This window comes from Lissotriton helveticus, chromosome 7, assembly GCF_964261635.1.
Source record: "Lissotriton helveticus chromosome 7, aLisHel1.1, whole genome shotgun sequence".
Classification (NCBI taxonomy): Eukaryota; Metazoa; Chordata; class Amphibia; order Caudata; family Salamandridae; genus Lissotriton; species Lissotriton helveticus.
The window spans coordinates 89,521,319-89,538,135 of NC_136068.1; positions in this window are offsets into that span (position 1 = coordinate 89,521,319).

Here is a 16,817-nt window from a genome sequence, read left to right on the forward strand (position 1 = left end):
TCAAATACCAAATCATAGTGGTATGTACTAATGTTTTGCGACCGAAATGCGGTCGCAAAACATTTGTACGTTACCATCAACAAACAGTTGGAGGAAACCTATTCGCTAATGGGAAAGAGTCCCCTCAGGATACCTCCCTTTTTGAGAATGTTAAAAAAAAAATTGCAACAGTAGGCAGTATTCCAACTGACCACTGACTACTCTTAAAAAAACAAAAATTAAACATTTAATTTTCTATGTTTAAACACATCCCGCTTTCCTTTTCCTAAAACGTGATTGCCTTATTTAAAAGGAATAACAGACATGGTGGTTTGTGGGGGCCAGCAGGCCCCATCCCTGTGATCTATTTATTGAAGGGAGCCCCCAATATTCTTTTCAGGCTAGGCAGCGGGTACAACACATCAAAATATGCATATAAAGAACTCCCACTAGTCTATTAATTTAAGAAGAATCAATCTGCCATCATTACTAAACCATTGTTACTTCAAAAATAGTTATTGCATTTCATCAGCTTAGATTATTCATGACAGTCATACCAATGACATACACAAACTTCATTAATATATACTTTCAAATTTGAGTGTGTGTTCAAAAATCACATATAAAATACAATCTTTCATCATAACATCATCAAACTTAAACAGAAATGGATAAAACAGGCCACTAAACCCCAATCTGATATTCATACCAAGCACCCTACATACATACTCCTAACAACACTGCCAACCTCCCTGGATGATTACATAGTGATACAAAGAGGAGACCCCTCTCCGGTCTACATCGATGTGTCTTGGACAGGGGTTCAATGTATGGTTGGAGAAAGCTGGGTTTCTGTTGCAGTAACCCCCCAAACATTTTACCAGATTTCTGATGCACTTTGACTTGATGTGCCCTGGGCCCCTGCCAATCAGGTTCCCAGGACCTGTGTCATTTCAAAACACAGTACCTTTGTATCCCCAATTGGCACCTCTCTGGCCACATGTAAGTCCCTTGTAAAAGGTACCATGGGTACCAAGGGCACTGTGACCAGGGAAGGCCTCTAAGGGCTGCAGCACATATTGTGCCACCCTTAGAGGCCCAGTACCTTAACACACACACACTGCCATTGCAGGTTGCGTGTTTTGGTGTAGAGAACAGTGAAGGGTTGACATGACACACATCCCTGTGTCATGAAAGTGGGGAGCACAGAATCCACGCTCCACTCCCAGGTACACTGCGTTACTGGATACTTAATCCAACCAACTTTTCTCCATTTGACATTACTCCAAATTTTGTCCAGTTTTATCCACAATCTTTCCAATATTTTTCCGATCTTCTCTACATACATAACAAAAAGTGTTTTGGAAGCTTTTCATATTTGCATGTGCCCTTCCGGACTTCATCAGAAATACGATCCAAAAAACAACCAATAGTTCAGAGCAGCATCTCTTTTATTTCAAACCCAATGCATTTCGGGCTGTAACATCAGCCCTTCGTCCGGGGTCACTGCAAAATCAACAATTACAGGAAAATTCATCATTACCAAATCTTGGCATTTTTCACAAAATACACTAAAATCTTTGCTCAACATAATATTATTCCTATTTATGCTTAAACAGTCATTACAAAAACTAATATAGTGCTAAATCACCCTGATCTTCGTGGTACCCCCCCACTAACATGACAAAAAACATATTTCAACCCGTGATCCCTTTAGTTGTATAATACCACCCTCTTAGTACACGTAATGCACTTAGAATTCATCTTCCGCCCTTCTACTGAATTCCATTCTTCTCCCGTATTCAGTAAACTGACTCTTTTTTTGCTCCGGGACACACGAAAGTTCGAACCCTCTTTTCACCTCCCTTCCCACATGTTGCCCCCTCTCTCCGAACTCAATACGGACAACGCCCCATTCTTCTACCATCTAAATGAACCTCATTTCTATGTACACCCGTGCCTATTTTCTAAATAGCTCAGCTATACGTATACCTGCTCGCTCGGTTTTCTTCCAAGCGCTAATCGTGCGCTTAAGGCAGCTAAGGAATTCTCGCGTACCGGGCCCTGCATTCGAGCCCACTTACTCCACCCCCCTGTGCACAAACAAACTAAACACCTGAAGCTCATTCTGCTTCACGGCGAACTACACAACCCATCATGCACTTATGTTTGATTAAAAGCAACGTTCTTCTATGCAATGAAACTCATTTTTTAATTTTAATGCTTATTGTTCGAATGTCCTGTAATGTTAATCATATCATTCTCTTAATTTGCTCTCCCTCTATGAACACAATTACTGCTGAGAACTGAAAATTTTCGGATGTGGAGTCTGCCATCTATTTCACTCTTCGTTCCAAAGATATCTGTTTGTCCCTGGTGCAAAAACCAACAGAGGGCAATACTATTTATGACATGAAAGGGGTGGTATGCATACCACCCCTTTCATGACACATCCCTGTGTGCCATGTCTACAAACTACTGCCCTGGCTTAGGGAAGCCACCCCTCTAACTGGATGCACTATTCCAGTGGTGAGCATAGAGGTGCATGAGGCCTGTACCCCTACAGTGCCTACGTCTATTCTTAGAGATTGTAAGTGCAGTAATGCCATAAAGAGTATATGGTCTGGGGGTTGGTCATTACAAACTCCACAGCTCCCTAATGGCTTTACTGAAAACTGGGAAGTTTGGTATCAAACTTCTCAGCACATTAAAGTCACGCTGGTACCAGTGTGGGATTTAATGAAAAATGCACTCAGAGGCCATCTTAGAGATGCCCCTTGAAAAACGACCTACCTCTACTGTCCAGGCTGAGTGGCTCCTCACCAGCTGCTACCACCAGACAGGTTTCTGGACCCCTGGATCAAGAGCCTACTGCTCTAGGGGTCCTGAAACAAAGAACAACCTAGGACGAGGTGCCAAGCCTCCTCCCCCAGGATGGGCAGGGTCCACAAAGGAGAAGCTTCAAAGGCTGTCGCCTTTGTGAGCTACACCAGCCATTTGCTGCTCCCAGCAACTGCCCCCCACCAGTTCTGACCCCCACTTTGGGTGGCAGAATCAGTGGGAAAACAAAGTTAGGCAGAGAGGTGTGCCCATCACTGCCAATCCCAAACCCTCAGGTGGGGGAGACAAGGAGAAGCTCAACTCTCAGTCCCCGCCATTTGGCAGAAGGGGGGACTGAACCAACCAGAGTGAGGCTTGGCAGTTCGGACTGGACTTTTCCCATGAGGCAAAGGGTCAGAGCTGATTTGCATATAGCCAGTGTCTAACCCAGGGTGATGTGGAGTGCAAAAAAACGATGGATTTAGGCCCAGATCCTTGTACTGGGGTGAATGTATGACATTGTTCTACATTCTGTCCATCAACTGTGTTTTTTGCAATTTTCACCCCGAGTGGGCTGGGGATGCTCAGACGTGAGTCCCAGGCTCTCCACATCACTGGAGTCAAGCTATCCAGGCTGAATGAAGGCTGATAGCCAGAAACCGGTCCTTGGATGCTTGATTCTGGTCTGGGAAAGACAGGGCTTGGCAGTTCGGACTGGACTTTTCCCATGAGGCAAAGGGTCAGAGCTGATTTGCATATAGCCAGTGTCTAACCCAGGGTGATGTGGAGTGCAAAAAAAACGATGGATTTAGGCCCAGATCCTTGTACTGGGGTGAATGTATGACATTGTTCTACATTCTGTCCATCAACTGTGTTTTTTGCAATTTCCTCCCCCAGGATGGGCAGGGTCCACAAAGGAGAAGCTTCAAAGGCTGTCGCCTTTGTGAGCTACACCAGCCATTTGCTGCTCCCAGCAACTGCCCCCCACCAGTTCTGACCCCCACTTTGGGTGGCAGAATCAGTGGGAAAACAAAGTTAGGCAGAGAGGTGTGCCCATCACTGCCAATCCCAAACCCTCAGGTGGGGGAGACAAGGAGAAGCTCAACTCTCAGTCCCCGCCATTTGGCAGAAGGGGGGACTGAACCAACCAGAGTGAGGCTTATGCCCCCATCCCACTGGACGGGGGCATAATAGGAGGTGTACCCACCCCAAGGAAGGGGCCCATTGGTCCCAACCTGTGCCTACCTGTGTCGCCCCTACATTTAGGGGTCCATTATGATGTCGGGCGGATTTCCACCGCCAGGTTGGCGGTGGCTACCACCAGCCTGGCGGAGGAAATCCGCCCGACATCATCAGCACAATTACCCTCCGCCATATTAGGATGGCGGAGGGGACCGTGGCGGTGCGAAACACCGCCCGCCTGTTCTCCGCCCCGGTCGCCTAGCGGCCGGGGCGGAAAACCTGTAACATGGTGGCGGTGTCTTGTAGACACCGCCCGCCATATTACAATGTGCATTTCACTTTGCATTTTGCATGTGGAGACTCCCTGCGAGGGCCCGTTGCGGGCCCCCTGGGAGTCGTGGCTTGGGGGGTTGCACATGGGGGGTACCTATGGTACCCCCCCACATTTCAAAGTGCAACATGGCAGGCACCGCGCGGTGCCTGTCATGTTGCACTTTGAAAAGAAAACGTGCACTTTTAACATGACAGCGGGCGGAGATTTCTGCTCCGCCCGCTGCAATTGCACCCATCCAGGATGCGCCCGCTTGTGTGGCGGGCGCATCCTAATGCCCTGATCGGGACCCCCGCCCTTATGGCGGGCGGTCCCGGTCCCGATGTGTTGGCGGGCGAACTAAGTCCGCCCGTCATCATAATGGACCCCCTAGTATTTAGGGGCAACCCTGAACCTTGCCTCCTCAGACCAGAGCCAACAAAAAGAAAGAAGAAAAAGGACCGAACAGCCGAGCTGAGACAAAGAGAAGGACACCCATCTGATTCGGCCCCAGCCCTACTGGCCTGTCCTGACCTCATACTCCTCTAGCAAATACTCGGACTGTCCTGCAGCCAGTACCCTCAAGAAACTGGAGGACCTGCCTTGCCTTCACAAACCAAAGACTTTTTCTCCCGTGAGCACCGGACTTGCTCAAGTCTAACTGACTCTGACTCCAGCAGACTAAGTGAGTCTCCCAGTACTCAGCACCCGGCACCCTGTGAAGGACTGGACTTTTTAACAGTACCAGCGGTGCCAGGGAACAACACCTATAACCTTCATGGGATACCTGTTTCGGCGCACAAACTACAGAGACACGGGACACTTCCTTCGGCGTCAAAGATTCAAGGTTTATTTACTGCAGGGAACACAGAAGTCACAACAAGTACAACACGTGCAACTTGGGGAGACTGCTTCAAATTGGTTCTGTGGATCGCTCCTTTTATACAAAATTAACTCATAGGACAACATGGTACACAAAAGTTTACAACCTGGTTCCCATAATTATCCCCCAGAGGGGTCGCTTTGGTCACTTTGGTACACATAAGGTCCGGAACATAAGTGCGGAAACATTTGGCGGTTCCCAACTGTAAAAACCCATCTTCCCAACATTAGTGAATTCCAATCGGCAGTAAAACAGATCGAAATAGGGACAAAGACAGGTGCAGAGGAAGATGGAGACAGTGGGGGGATCGAAAAGGGTGTAAAAGGGGAGGTATCGGGAAACACGAGATACAGGCATCAAAGGGACGTGCCTAATGAGATGCACGGCTGAGACAATAAACCGGCACGGCAAGATGAGCCTCGAGCGGGGCCATCTGCCTTACAGTATCATCCCCCTCATCGTAAAAGATATTTACAAAGAACATGTGTCTTCCACAAATATCCTGAGAGTCCCAGGGTGACGAAGCGGACAGTGTCCGTTCGCTGGCTACTTGAGGGCAAGAGACAAAATGGATGCCGTATCTAAGATGGAACCCGTGGGTACAGATGAAAAACCCACATATCAAATGAACGGTTTAAGTTAGCACAGCGAAACTGCGCACACTTACTAAACTCGTCATTTGCGGTTCTTAGATACCAGACTCGACCATATTCGTGCGAGTCGAAAACATCACTTACAATTTTCACGGAACCTCAGACGCTCCTTTTGCCCTCATGTAGGCAAGCACTAGTCGGAATCGTATTCGATATTCATCAGACCCTCGAGATGTTGCTGTAGCATAGCTCTGTCCAACCGAGACCCTTTGGTAACAGGTGGCTGTCTCATACACGTTGTAGCACAGAGGCCACATAAGGCAGGACCGCACTGCACGCAAAGGCAACACGTGAACAGGAACGCTACAACGACTCCAATGATCATCTGAATCTTCCAACCCCAAGTCGACATCAGGCCCCAAAACCATCCAAGTAGCATCCAATCCCCTACATTCACGTGTATGGATTCGGAGATCTTATGCAACTTCGAGATGGCTTGATAGACAGTCGGAGCGTTATCAGGAATGAAAATACAGCAGCTCGAATGGATCACCTTACATACTCCACCTCGATCTGCTAAGATCACGTCTAAAACCATACGGTTTTGTAACGTCATAAGTCTATCCGCCTGAAGTTCTGTGGTGATATTACCAAGGGCACTGGCAGTAATATTAGCTGTTGATTCTACTACTCGAGTCAACTGTCTCAGGTTCCTACTATTAACCATAGGTCCCCAAAATGGGAGGAAACCCTTGAAAAAGTCTCCTGCCTCTTGACCGGCAGTATCCTCTTCGCTAATTACGCCTCTCACAACTCTAGTTTTGTGATAATCTGCATCTACAGTAAACGTCGGAGGCAACAAGTTTGCGATAAAACATGAGCCCATGAAGTCAGAGGGCAACCATGCATACGCACGATCATGACAAATAAAGTATGTACCCTTGGCAGCCAAAAACACAGGGGACGAGACCATTGGCAAAATATAATTTTCAGTGCAAGCACTCTCTCCAAGTCGGGCTTTCGATCTACGGCCGCGACCTATTAAACAAAAATTACCAATGTGGGGTACGACCCATATCGGAGGCGAGCTTTTAAGCTGTTTTTCACCAGTGAACACACTATATTCGCCTCTACTTAGGACCTTATAGGCTTGTACCTCTTCTTCAGGGATAAGCGAGGGATCATAGATATCGCTATCTAAATCCTCTATTGCTATAGACAAAGATTTTTGGTACGAGGTAGGACCAGAGTAGGGGGAACGTGGTTCTCGAATGGGGTGGAAACCCAGTGCGCTTCGAAACATTGTTTGAAATGCTCGAGCAGACCCTTGGGAGCTATACGGTAACACCAGATATGGAATTCCCTTATCCGTAGTATGCGGCATCAACCCACACACCCAACAATTAGTAGTGTTAACCACTAACTGATGCTGATGAAGGAGCTGAATAAAGGAATTGTTGCGGAATTCTGCACGTCTAGCCTGCTCGTGTTCAGGTAAGATGTGAAAAGAATGAGGAGAAACAGTGGAGGTGAGTTTAAGGTCAGGGGTAGAAGTAGGTATGATAGAAAGCAAGAAGTAAGACATCGTGTAATACACCCCACCGCCAATAACGCAGAAACAGTCACAAACAGTACGAATATTTGGAACATAAAACATTTGGTACGACTGAGTTGTTGCAGCTTGAATCTTTGTGCTTGAGCTCTTTCCAAGTCCATCAGCTTTGAAAATGCCATTTCCCTATGACCGTCCGCAACGTTTCTTGACGCACTTCGTTCTGTGTAGCAATAGTCAATTCCTAGGAGTTCCCAGGAACCGACGGTCTTTAACCTAGCGTCAAGACCTACTAACCAGGAGGAAGTACACGCGCGGCCCTACGGCCTTTATTTCACAAATATATATATATATATATAAAAACAATGTCTCTCAGCTGTGGAAACAAAAAGTGTAAGGAATGAAGCTCAATGAATATGTACAAAATATTTACAATAGTATGAGTGTTCAAACTGATCATGGAAAACGGGATAATGCACTTGTCAAGGGACAGAACGGGATCTTTTATTAGTCTTTAGCGCTGGATCGCAAAAAATATCGGGTTTTCCCAGAACGTGTCTGTTCGTTAAACAAAAGATCCGTTGAAGGGACAACGCCCTGTTGATCAGCTGAATGTTCTGGTCTTGAGTCTTCTGATGACAAGTGTTCAACAATGCCTTTTTGCTGCACTGAGGATTCTCCGACAGGTTGTGCGTCGCTAAAAGGTACAAACGCTGACAATCCTTCGGTTTCAGTTGATGCAATGCCTTTCCTCACCCACGAGTCTGCTGGCAACGGAATGGGGACTTTCTTGGTATGGGTGGCATGCACCCAATTCTTCCGCCCCTCGAGACGAACTGCAGTTCTCGTGGCAAGGAGGACCTGATAGGGTCCAGTGAACCTGGGATCCAAATTGTTCTTGCGCGAAAAATTTCGTGTTACCACCCAATCTCCGGGCTGGAGCTGGTGGCCTGGACCCTCCGTCTGCGTCGGCAATGCTTCATGAACCTGTTGGTGAATTAACCTCAGTTTAGCAGTCAAGTCATGAAGATAATCGATCAACATTGGATACTCAAGATCACAAAAGGCACCCGGTCTAGGGACCCCCCCAAACATTGGCAGGGCGACCGAACACTATTTCATAGGGACTGAGCCCTACTCGGGAGTGTACAGTTGCCCTTGTTGACAGTAATGCTAAGGGTAAAGCGTCAGGCCACGAAAGACCTGTCGTAGCCTGAATCTTTGCTAGTTTTAGTTTTAAAGTGCCATTATATCCTTCCACCAATCCTGCTGATTGTGGATGATTTGCACTATGAAATTTTTGTACAATCCCCAACCCACGACACACACTCTTCATCACACTCCCAACAAACTCACTTCCGTTGTCCGACCATACAACCCGAGGCATTCCGTAGCGGGAAAAATACTCTTTGAGCAAAATTTTAGCCGTGGATAAAGCCGTATTATCCTTAAGGGGGTAGGCCTCAATCCACCTAGAAAATGCACACACTACAACCAGCACATACTTCAAATTATTACATCTCTCCATATGGATAAAGTCCAACTGGATAACTTCGAAAGGGTACGTAGGAGGGGCAAAATGGCCAGGTGGAGTGGGAGTGCCCTTACCAGGATTGTGCATCAAACACACCATACAATTCTTAACCAAGCGTTCAGCACATTTCGTAATACCATCATTCTTCCACACAGGAAACAGCAATTTACAGATACCTTTCGCGCTAATATGTGCTAACCCGTGTGCCATAGTCACAACAGCCAGCACATATGCATCAGGCAACATCCATCTTTTCTGTTCCGATAAGTCAATCCAACAACCATTCGCATCCAACTTTCCCGTACTTTCTTTCCACTTCGCCTTTTCAGTCTCGGTGGCCTCATTCTGAATTGCTTTCACACTCTCGATAGTGTTTTCACACATACTTGATTCTGCAGGCCACCTAACCGAACTTGTCACATACATTCGAGTGCTAAGGTTCCGGGCAGTCTCCTTAGCAGTCTCATCCGCAAACGCATTACCACGACCAACATCATCCGTCACCTTACGATGCGCACTACATTTAACAATCGCCACTTGCTTAGGCAACGTAAGGGCATCCAAAAGATCATTTACAAGCTGGCCATGTTGAATCTTCGTACCATGTGACGTAAGGAATCCTCTCTCTCTCCACAGTCGTCCAAAACTATGTGCCACACCAAACGCATACTGGCTATCTGTAAACACATTCACCCGTTTATCTTTAGACAACACACATGCTCTCGTCAAAGCAATTAACTCAGCAGCCTGAGCCGAATTCTGACTTAACCTTGCGTTTTCCACAATCGTTCTCAATGTAACTACAGCATACGCAGTTGTCACATCACCACTCGGTAACTTGAAACAAGAACCATCCACATACAAAGTACCATCGGGATCTGTCAATGGAGTATCTTTTAGGTCAATGCGACCCTTGGTTTCCTCTTCAGTTTTGAGATAGCAGTCATGTACTGCTTCATCACTTGATTCTGTGTCGATCGGCAGCAATGTTGCTGGATTCAACACATTACATCGTTTTATCCGTATGTGACTGGCCAGCAACGTCAACTCATATCCAGACAATCTTGCACTTGTCAGATGTTGAGTTTTCGTTCGGTTCAATAGAGTGTCGACTGCATGCGGAACCATTACCGTGAGCATATTATCCATGACTAGACCTGCGGACTGTCGAATGGACGCCGCTGCTGCCGCTGTTGCCCTTAAGCAACTTGGCAAGGCTCTTGCTACTGGGTCTAAAGTCGAAGAAAAGTAGGCACATGGGCGTTGCTTACCACCAAAAGATTGTGTCAAAACACTCAACGCGCAACCATCCCTCTCGTGAACGTATAGTGTAAACGGCTTACTGTAGTCAGGGGTACCCAACACAGGAGCCGAACACAACGCATCACGCAATTCCGAAAAACTTTTCTGACATTCTTCAGACCAAGGTACTGGGGATGAAACATCTTTGCACGTAAGGGCTATCAATGGTTTCGCTAACAATGAAAAATTTGGAATCCATTGTCTGCAGTAGGACGTAATACCTAAGAAGGCGCGAACATCTCTCTGGGTTTTTGGCACAGTCATTCGGGAAATTGCTGCAATTCTCTCTGGGGTCAACCTTCTCCCTTCTTTTGACAATAAGTGACCTAGATAGGTAACTTCTTGACAACAATACTGTAGCTTTGAAGGCGACACCTTGTGGTGTAAGTCATGTAGATAGTGTAATAATGATACTGTAGCCGTTTTGCAAATAGCTTCTGTATCAGCTGCCACTAGAAGATCGTCAACGTATTGAATCAAAGCTGCACCTTTAGGTAATACAAAGGCATCAAGCTGACCTTTAAGTGCTTGGCTGTAGATTGACGGACTCTCACAATAGCCTTGTGGAGCGCGTTTTAGCCTAAAACTGCGACCTCCTAATGAAAATCCGAATAGGTCTCTGCTTTCCTCTGCAATCGGGATGCTAAAGAAAGCATTCTTTAAATCGATCACTGTGAACCAGGCGGCAGATGCCGGAATCATTGTTAATAAAGCCGTAATGTCAGGGACCACGGGAAATTGTGGAATCACTATTTTGTTTACCTCTCTCAAATCTATAACAAAACGGTACACAGGAGGTTTAGTTGGGTCAGTTCGTTTCAAAATTGGCAATACAGGGCTATTGCACACGTTTCCACGAGTTTCTTCAACAACACCTTTTCCAATGAGATCATGAACGATTGCTAACAGCGCTCGTTCGCCCTCAAGAGAAATACGATATTGAGGTAAACGCGGTAATCGCGCATTTGGTTTCAATTGAATCACATAGGGTGGAATGTCTAATAGGCCCACGTCATTGGGACCTGTGGCCCATAAGGACGCAGGGAGGGAACTCAATTCCGGTGGGAATTTATCAACCGATAAATACATGGGAGAGATCACTCTCCGTCCCAATGTAAGTTCCACTCCTTCGGGGGAACAATACAATGTTGCATATAATCGTTTCAACAAATCCAGGCCCAAAAGATTTTCACCACAACCTGTAGATAGAATCAGTGGAGCCGTTAGCTTACGGGGTCCAATCATAAGAGGCAAAGGATTAGAGACTGGGTTACTAACAGGGGCGCCAGAGAATCCAACGGAAACATTCGTTAAGCCAGACAAAGGTGCGCCAGGGAGTTTTGAATGCATGATGGAACTTTTCGTCGCACCAGTGTCTAACAGAAAAGGCTCAACTACACCCGATGTAGTCACTGCAACGTAAGGCCCACTCTGATCGACCGGAACTGACACTACTCCCTCTCTTTGTCGTTGGCTGTCCTAGTAGTGGTCATTTACAACAGTTTCATACTCTGTATAATAATCATCAACATTATACTGTGCAGATCGAACTGACCCCGTATTTCGCTGGTCAAAACAATTATTTGCGTCTGATTGATTTTGATAACGATCGCTCTGATTGTGGGATGAACCACGACCTCTACCACGTGGTGTCTGTTGAGGACCACCACCACGGTTTCCACGTGTCGACACACCATTTAGACGGTCCCGTAAGGCAAGACAATCATATTTTAGGTGTCCCTCTTTCCTACAATATGCGCACTGATTATACCCAAGTGAAGATCTGGAATCAAAATTGTCAGGGCGCGGCTGTGTCCTATCGAGCTGTGCTCGTGGTCGATACTGCTGTTGCGCATCATTTTGGTTTGATCGTGGAGGGTATGCTTGCTGCAACAAAACCTTCGTTTTGAGCTCCTTAGTTTTCTTTTCTACACGATCACTTTCTTCCTTTTCCCTATTCTCATAATACTGAGCCGTTGCTAGTATTTGCGCAGGGGTTGAAACTGCCCACGCACTCTCTGAATTCTTTAATTTGTTGCATAGCTCAGGCAGCAAATTTGACACAAATTTGTCAACGAATAACCGCTGGCCTCCCTCAGCGCCCATGTCCTGGCCGCTGTGGTCGACAAACGCTTCCTCAAACCTTGTAAAGAAATCTGAGACACTCTCGTCTTTCTTCTGTTTACAAGCTGATAACTTATCCCAGTTCACCTTCATCGCTGGCATGAGAGTTTTCATGAGCGTAATGATTTTCTGAGGCAAATCCAAAATCAACTGTTCAGGTTTAGCCCCACCAACTTGTAATGCATCAGCTGCTAGCAGTGCAACCCAATCACCCCCTAATTCAGCTGCGTGATTAGCTTGACGAATTTTAGCCCAAACTGGTTGCGGTACAACGTTGCCAAACAACATGTCGATGTCGGCAATATTCATAATAGAAGCTTCTATCAGTTGTGATAACTCCTTATAATAACCAGCCGGATTTTTACGCGGATCGGGTAAGGATTGCTTCACTTGCAAAACTTCTGATTGCTTCCATGGAAGATGTATCCACACCCTTCGAAAATGCGGTAAAACCGCAGGGTTAGCTTGCGGATCTCCAGGCACCCACAGTGGCGGGACTTCTCTCATAGGATACTGACCAGGAACCGCTTTCCAGTTTTCAGTGGCATCATCTAATGACACCTGAGAATGTGCTGTGGATCTGAATGCTAATAAGCGTTCCACGGCACGTCGTACATCGTCTCCTATAATCATACCGTTCGAAAAGTGACTTTGAAGTTCAATTATGTCGGACGGTACATCATCTACATCATTATTGTACCATTCTTCCCTCAAAAAGTTACACATTTCCTCAAATACGAATCTCTGCGTAGGCTCATTAAACTGAGAAAACGTATCAAAGACTACACGTGAAGTGTAATTAGCAGGATGTCTTATCCACCTATGTGCCATTGTTACTAACGTCTCTTTCTCCCTACCACTAGGGATCTGACTCCATCTCTGAGGAGTGTCAGATGAATCAGACGAAAATAACGGACCAGAAAGAGGTGAATAAAGAGTAGCAACAGAGTTAGGAACACGCTTACGAACAGAAGGAGAAAGAAAAACAGGGGCAACAACACTGGAGGTGAAAGAAGGCATATTAGGACCAGACAAGGTAGTCGGAGTAGCAGAAACAATAGTCTGCGAAGGTACAGGTACAGGAGCAGTAGGAACAAGAACAGGTGGTGAAACAAACGTAGGGTTAACAGCGGGCTGACCCGCAGCCGCTAGAGCAACAAGAGGAACAACAGGAGGTACTACAGGAGCAACTACAGGAGCAGTAGCACCCTGTACATAAGGAGGTGGTGATTTCATCAAGTATGACAGCAAGGAATCCTCCTTCAAATCTTCTTCTTTCTTTTCTAATTTATTCGGTAAAACTGGGTAACATTTATCTATTTTCATGTGATGCAATCTAGTAGCGATTTCCATGTCTTTTTCTTCTTTGTCTTGTCTACATTCTTTTATAGCTTGCATTACAGGAACGAACTCTTGTTTTTGATTCTTTTTAAGTTGTTTGATTTCTTTCTGCTTGGCCTCTTTACGCTATATCCGAAAGGAATCAAACATAGCTGGCCTAGCTATCTTTAAAAATAATTTAGCCTCAAGATTATCTAAAATCGAAAGTTCAAAAGTTCCATGTGGTGGCCATCTAAGGTCACCGTCTTTCTTTGTATAGCGGATCCAGTAATCATTATATATTATAGGACCCACCCCATGTCGACTATAAAGATCATGTATCGGAGTTCCAACTGGAGGTATCGGACATGAGTCCTCCAACCGGGAATCCATTGCGCAACATTTGAAAATACGAAACAAATCACTATGGCTAGGCATCGTGCACACTAACCTAGTATCAAACTTCAAGGATTACCGAAGCAATAAAACCTCGTGTAAGTCAAAACCCTCGGTTTTTGGCAATTGCAACTGTCAAATAATACTAAGAACCAATACTAAGGACCACAAATGCAATGGAACCATGCAATACAACAAAGCCTTAAGGCTATTACAAAGCTCGGAGAGCTAACCACAAAGCCTGAGGAGGCTATTACAAAGCTCAGTGAGCTATTACAACAAAGCCTTAAAGGCTAACAACAAAGCTTTCAAAAAGCTAGAACAACCACTAAGGACTGGGAGCGACCCACAAATACTTAACTCAGAACTTCAATGGCGTCACCAGGAAGGCCCGTCTATCGTCTCGCTTATACATAAGGTCTACGCCGGGCGTCGAAGACAGGTCGACAGTCAGGGCATCGGTCCGTCGCAGCCGTCAGGAGGCGGGAATCTTCGCAGGGAAAAACTTCGGGCCACTTATTTCGACAACAGGATCGATGAAGCGGGGTGCACCTTCCCTCAGAGATTTCACACGAAGTTCCTCACGATCATCAGGCTTTGGACCGGACCGGTACCGCTGAAGTCGCCCCACGTTGGGCGCCAACTGAAGGACTGGACTTTTTAACAGTACCAGCGGTGCCAGGGAACAACACCTATAACCTTCATGGGATACCTGTTTCGGCGCACAAACTACAGAGACACGGGACACTTCCTTCGGCGTCAAAGATTCAAGGTTTATTTACTGCAGGGAACACAGAAGTCACAACAAGTACAACACGTGCAACTTGGGGAGACTGCTTCAAATTGGTTCTGTGGATCGCTCCTTTTATACAAAATTAACTCATAGGACAACATGGTACACAAAAGTTTACAACCTGGTTCCCATAATTATCCCCCAGAGGGGTCGCTTTGGTCACTTTGGTACACATAAGGTCCGGAACATAAGTGCGGAAACATTTGGCGGTTCCCAACTGTAAAAACCCATCTTCCCAACATTAGTGAATTCCAATCGGCAGTAAAACAGATCGAAATAGGGACAAAGACAGGTGCAGAGGAAGATGGAGACAGTGGGGGGATCGAAAAGGGTGTAAAAGGGGAGGTATCGGGAAACACGAGATACAGGCATCAAAGGGACGTGCCTAATGAGATGCACGGCTGAGACAATAAACCGGCACGGCAAGATGAGCCTCGAGCGGGGCCATCTGCCTTACAGTATCATCCCCCTCATCGTAAAAGATATTTACAAAGAACATGTGTCTTCCACAAATATCCTGAGAGTCCCAGGGTGACGAAGCGGACAGTGTCCGTTCGCTGGCTACTTGAGGGCAAGAGACAAAATGGATGCCGTATCTAAGATGGAACCCGTGGGTACAGATGAAAAACCCACATATCAAATGAACGGTTTAAGTTAGCACAGCGAAACTGCGCACACTTACTAAACTCGTCATTTGCGGTTCTTAGATACCAGACTCGACCATATTCGTGCGAGTCGAAAACATCACTTACAATTTTCACGGAACCTCACCTGGGCTTGAATCCAAGTGGCCCAACACCCTAAGGAGGTCCCCCCAGCGATCTTAGCCTGGGTTATGATGAACCCTGAACCCCCACAAGCTCCTTAAGCAAGCCTGCAGCCGCTTTCTGGGAGGTCCCCTCCAAGAGTGACCGAAGGCGACACCCCGACCGCCCCTCTGACCAAAGCGGTCCAAGGAGCCCAACGCCGACTGCCCGCCCGACTCTATCTGCGAGCACTTGCACCACTTGCACCACAAGGCTTCAGCTCCCAAAGACCCCATTCTCCGACCCAGTGGCTTACCGCCTTTCAAGAATAACCGACTGAGTGTGCAGCTTGGACCAAAAGTGAAGATTTCCACTGAGAAACACTGAAATCCCTGATGACCGCAGCCTACACCCAACAGCCTCTGTGCCACTGGCGGTGTAGTTCTTGTGCTGGCGATTGGGCCCTTCAGTGCTGACCTCAATACCAGGAGCATTTTGTGTTCCACCAACCAGGTGGCCTGCTCGTCCACAGTCCCCAAACCAATGACCTTGATTAGCCCGTTGGCAAACGTGTGGTCCCTGCACTCTGTACCCAGCCGCCTCGGTGCTGGTGGGGCGAACGAGTGTCCATCTGATCGCGTCCTACTCACGGACCGTGACCTATTTTTTGTTATTTCAGGACAAAGAGTGTCATGCAGTTTGGTTGTATTACCAAACTGCATGTAATTACCTTTATTTAGGAAATAGGCAGCATCCAGGTATACCTCACTGTGTAAGAAAAGTAACCTGCAAAGTAATACAACCAAAACTCACAAAGTAATTATAAGGTATATGTACAGTAATCCAACAGTTGATTTTTACAAGTGATTTATCTGTAACCAAACCAAGTTCATACAATTGCATTCAACTGTATTGTTTCTGAAAAGTATAATTGTATTTACCTTTACCAGGCCTGGCTAGGTTCTAGGAAATAAATAGAACGTAATAATATTTGTATATAAATCAAATTGGTCGGAGTTCGGTCCTTGAGTTTTTAAAATCATTTCTTGCATGAGTGTGTACAATAAAGGCCTAGCACTGCCCTCTGATAAGGCCTTACTGCTCGCCCACACTACCACAAATAGAGAGTACCTTTGGGTAGCCATTGGACTCTGTGTAAACAATATCTCACTTTGGTATAGTATATACAGAGCCAGCTTCCTACAATGGTCAACGTATATTTTGGTGGCTTTGGTAACTTAGAATCACCTTCTTCAGAACCCTTTCATCAGTATTTTGCAGTA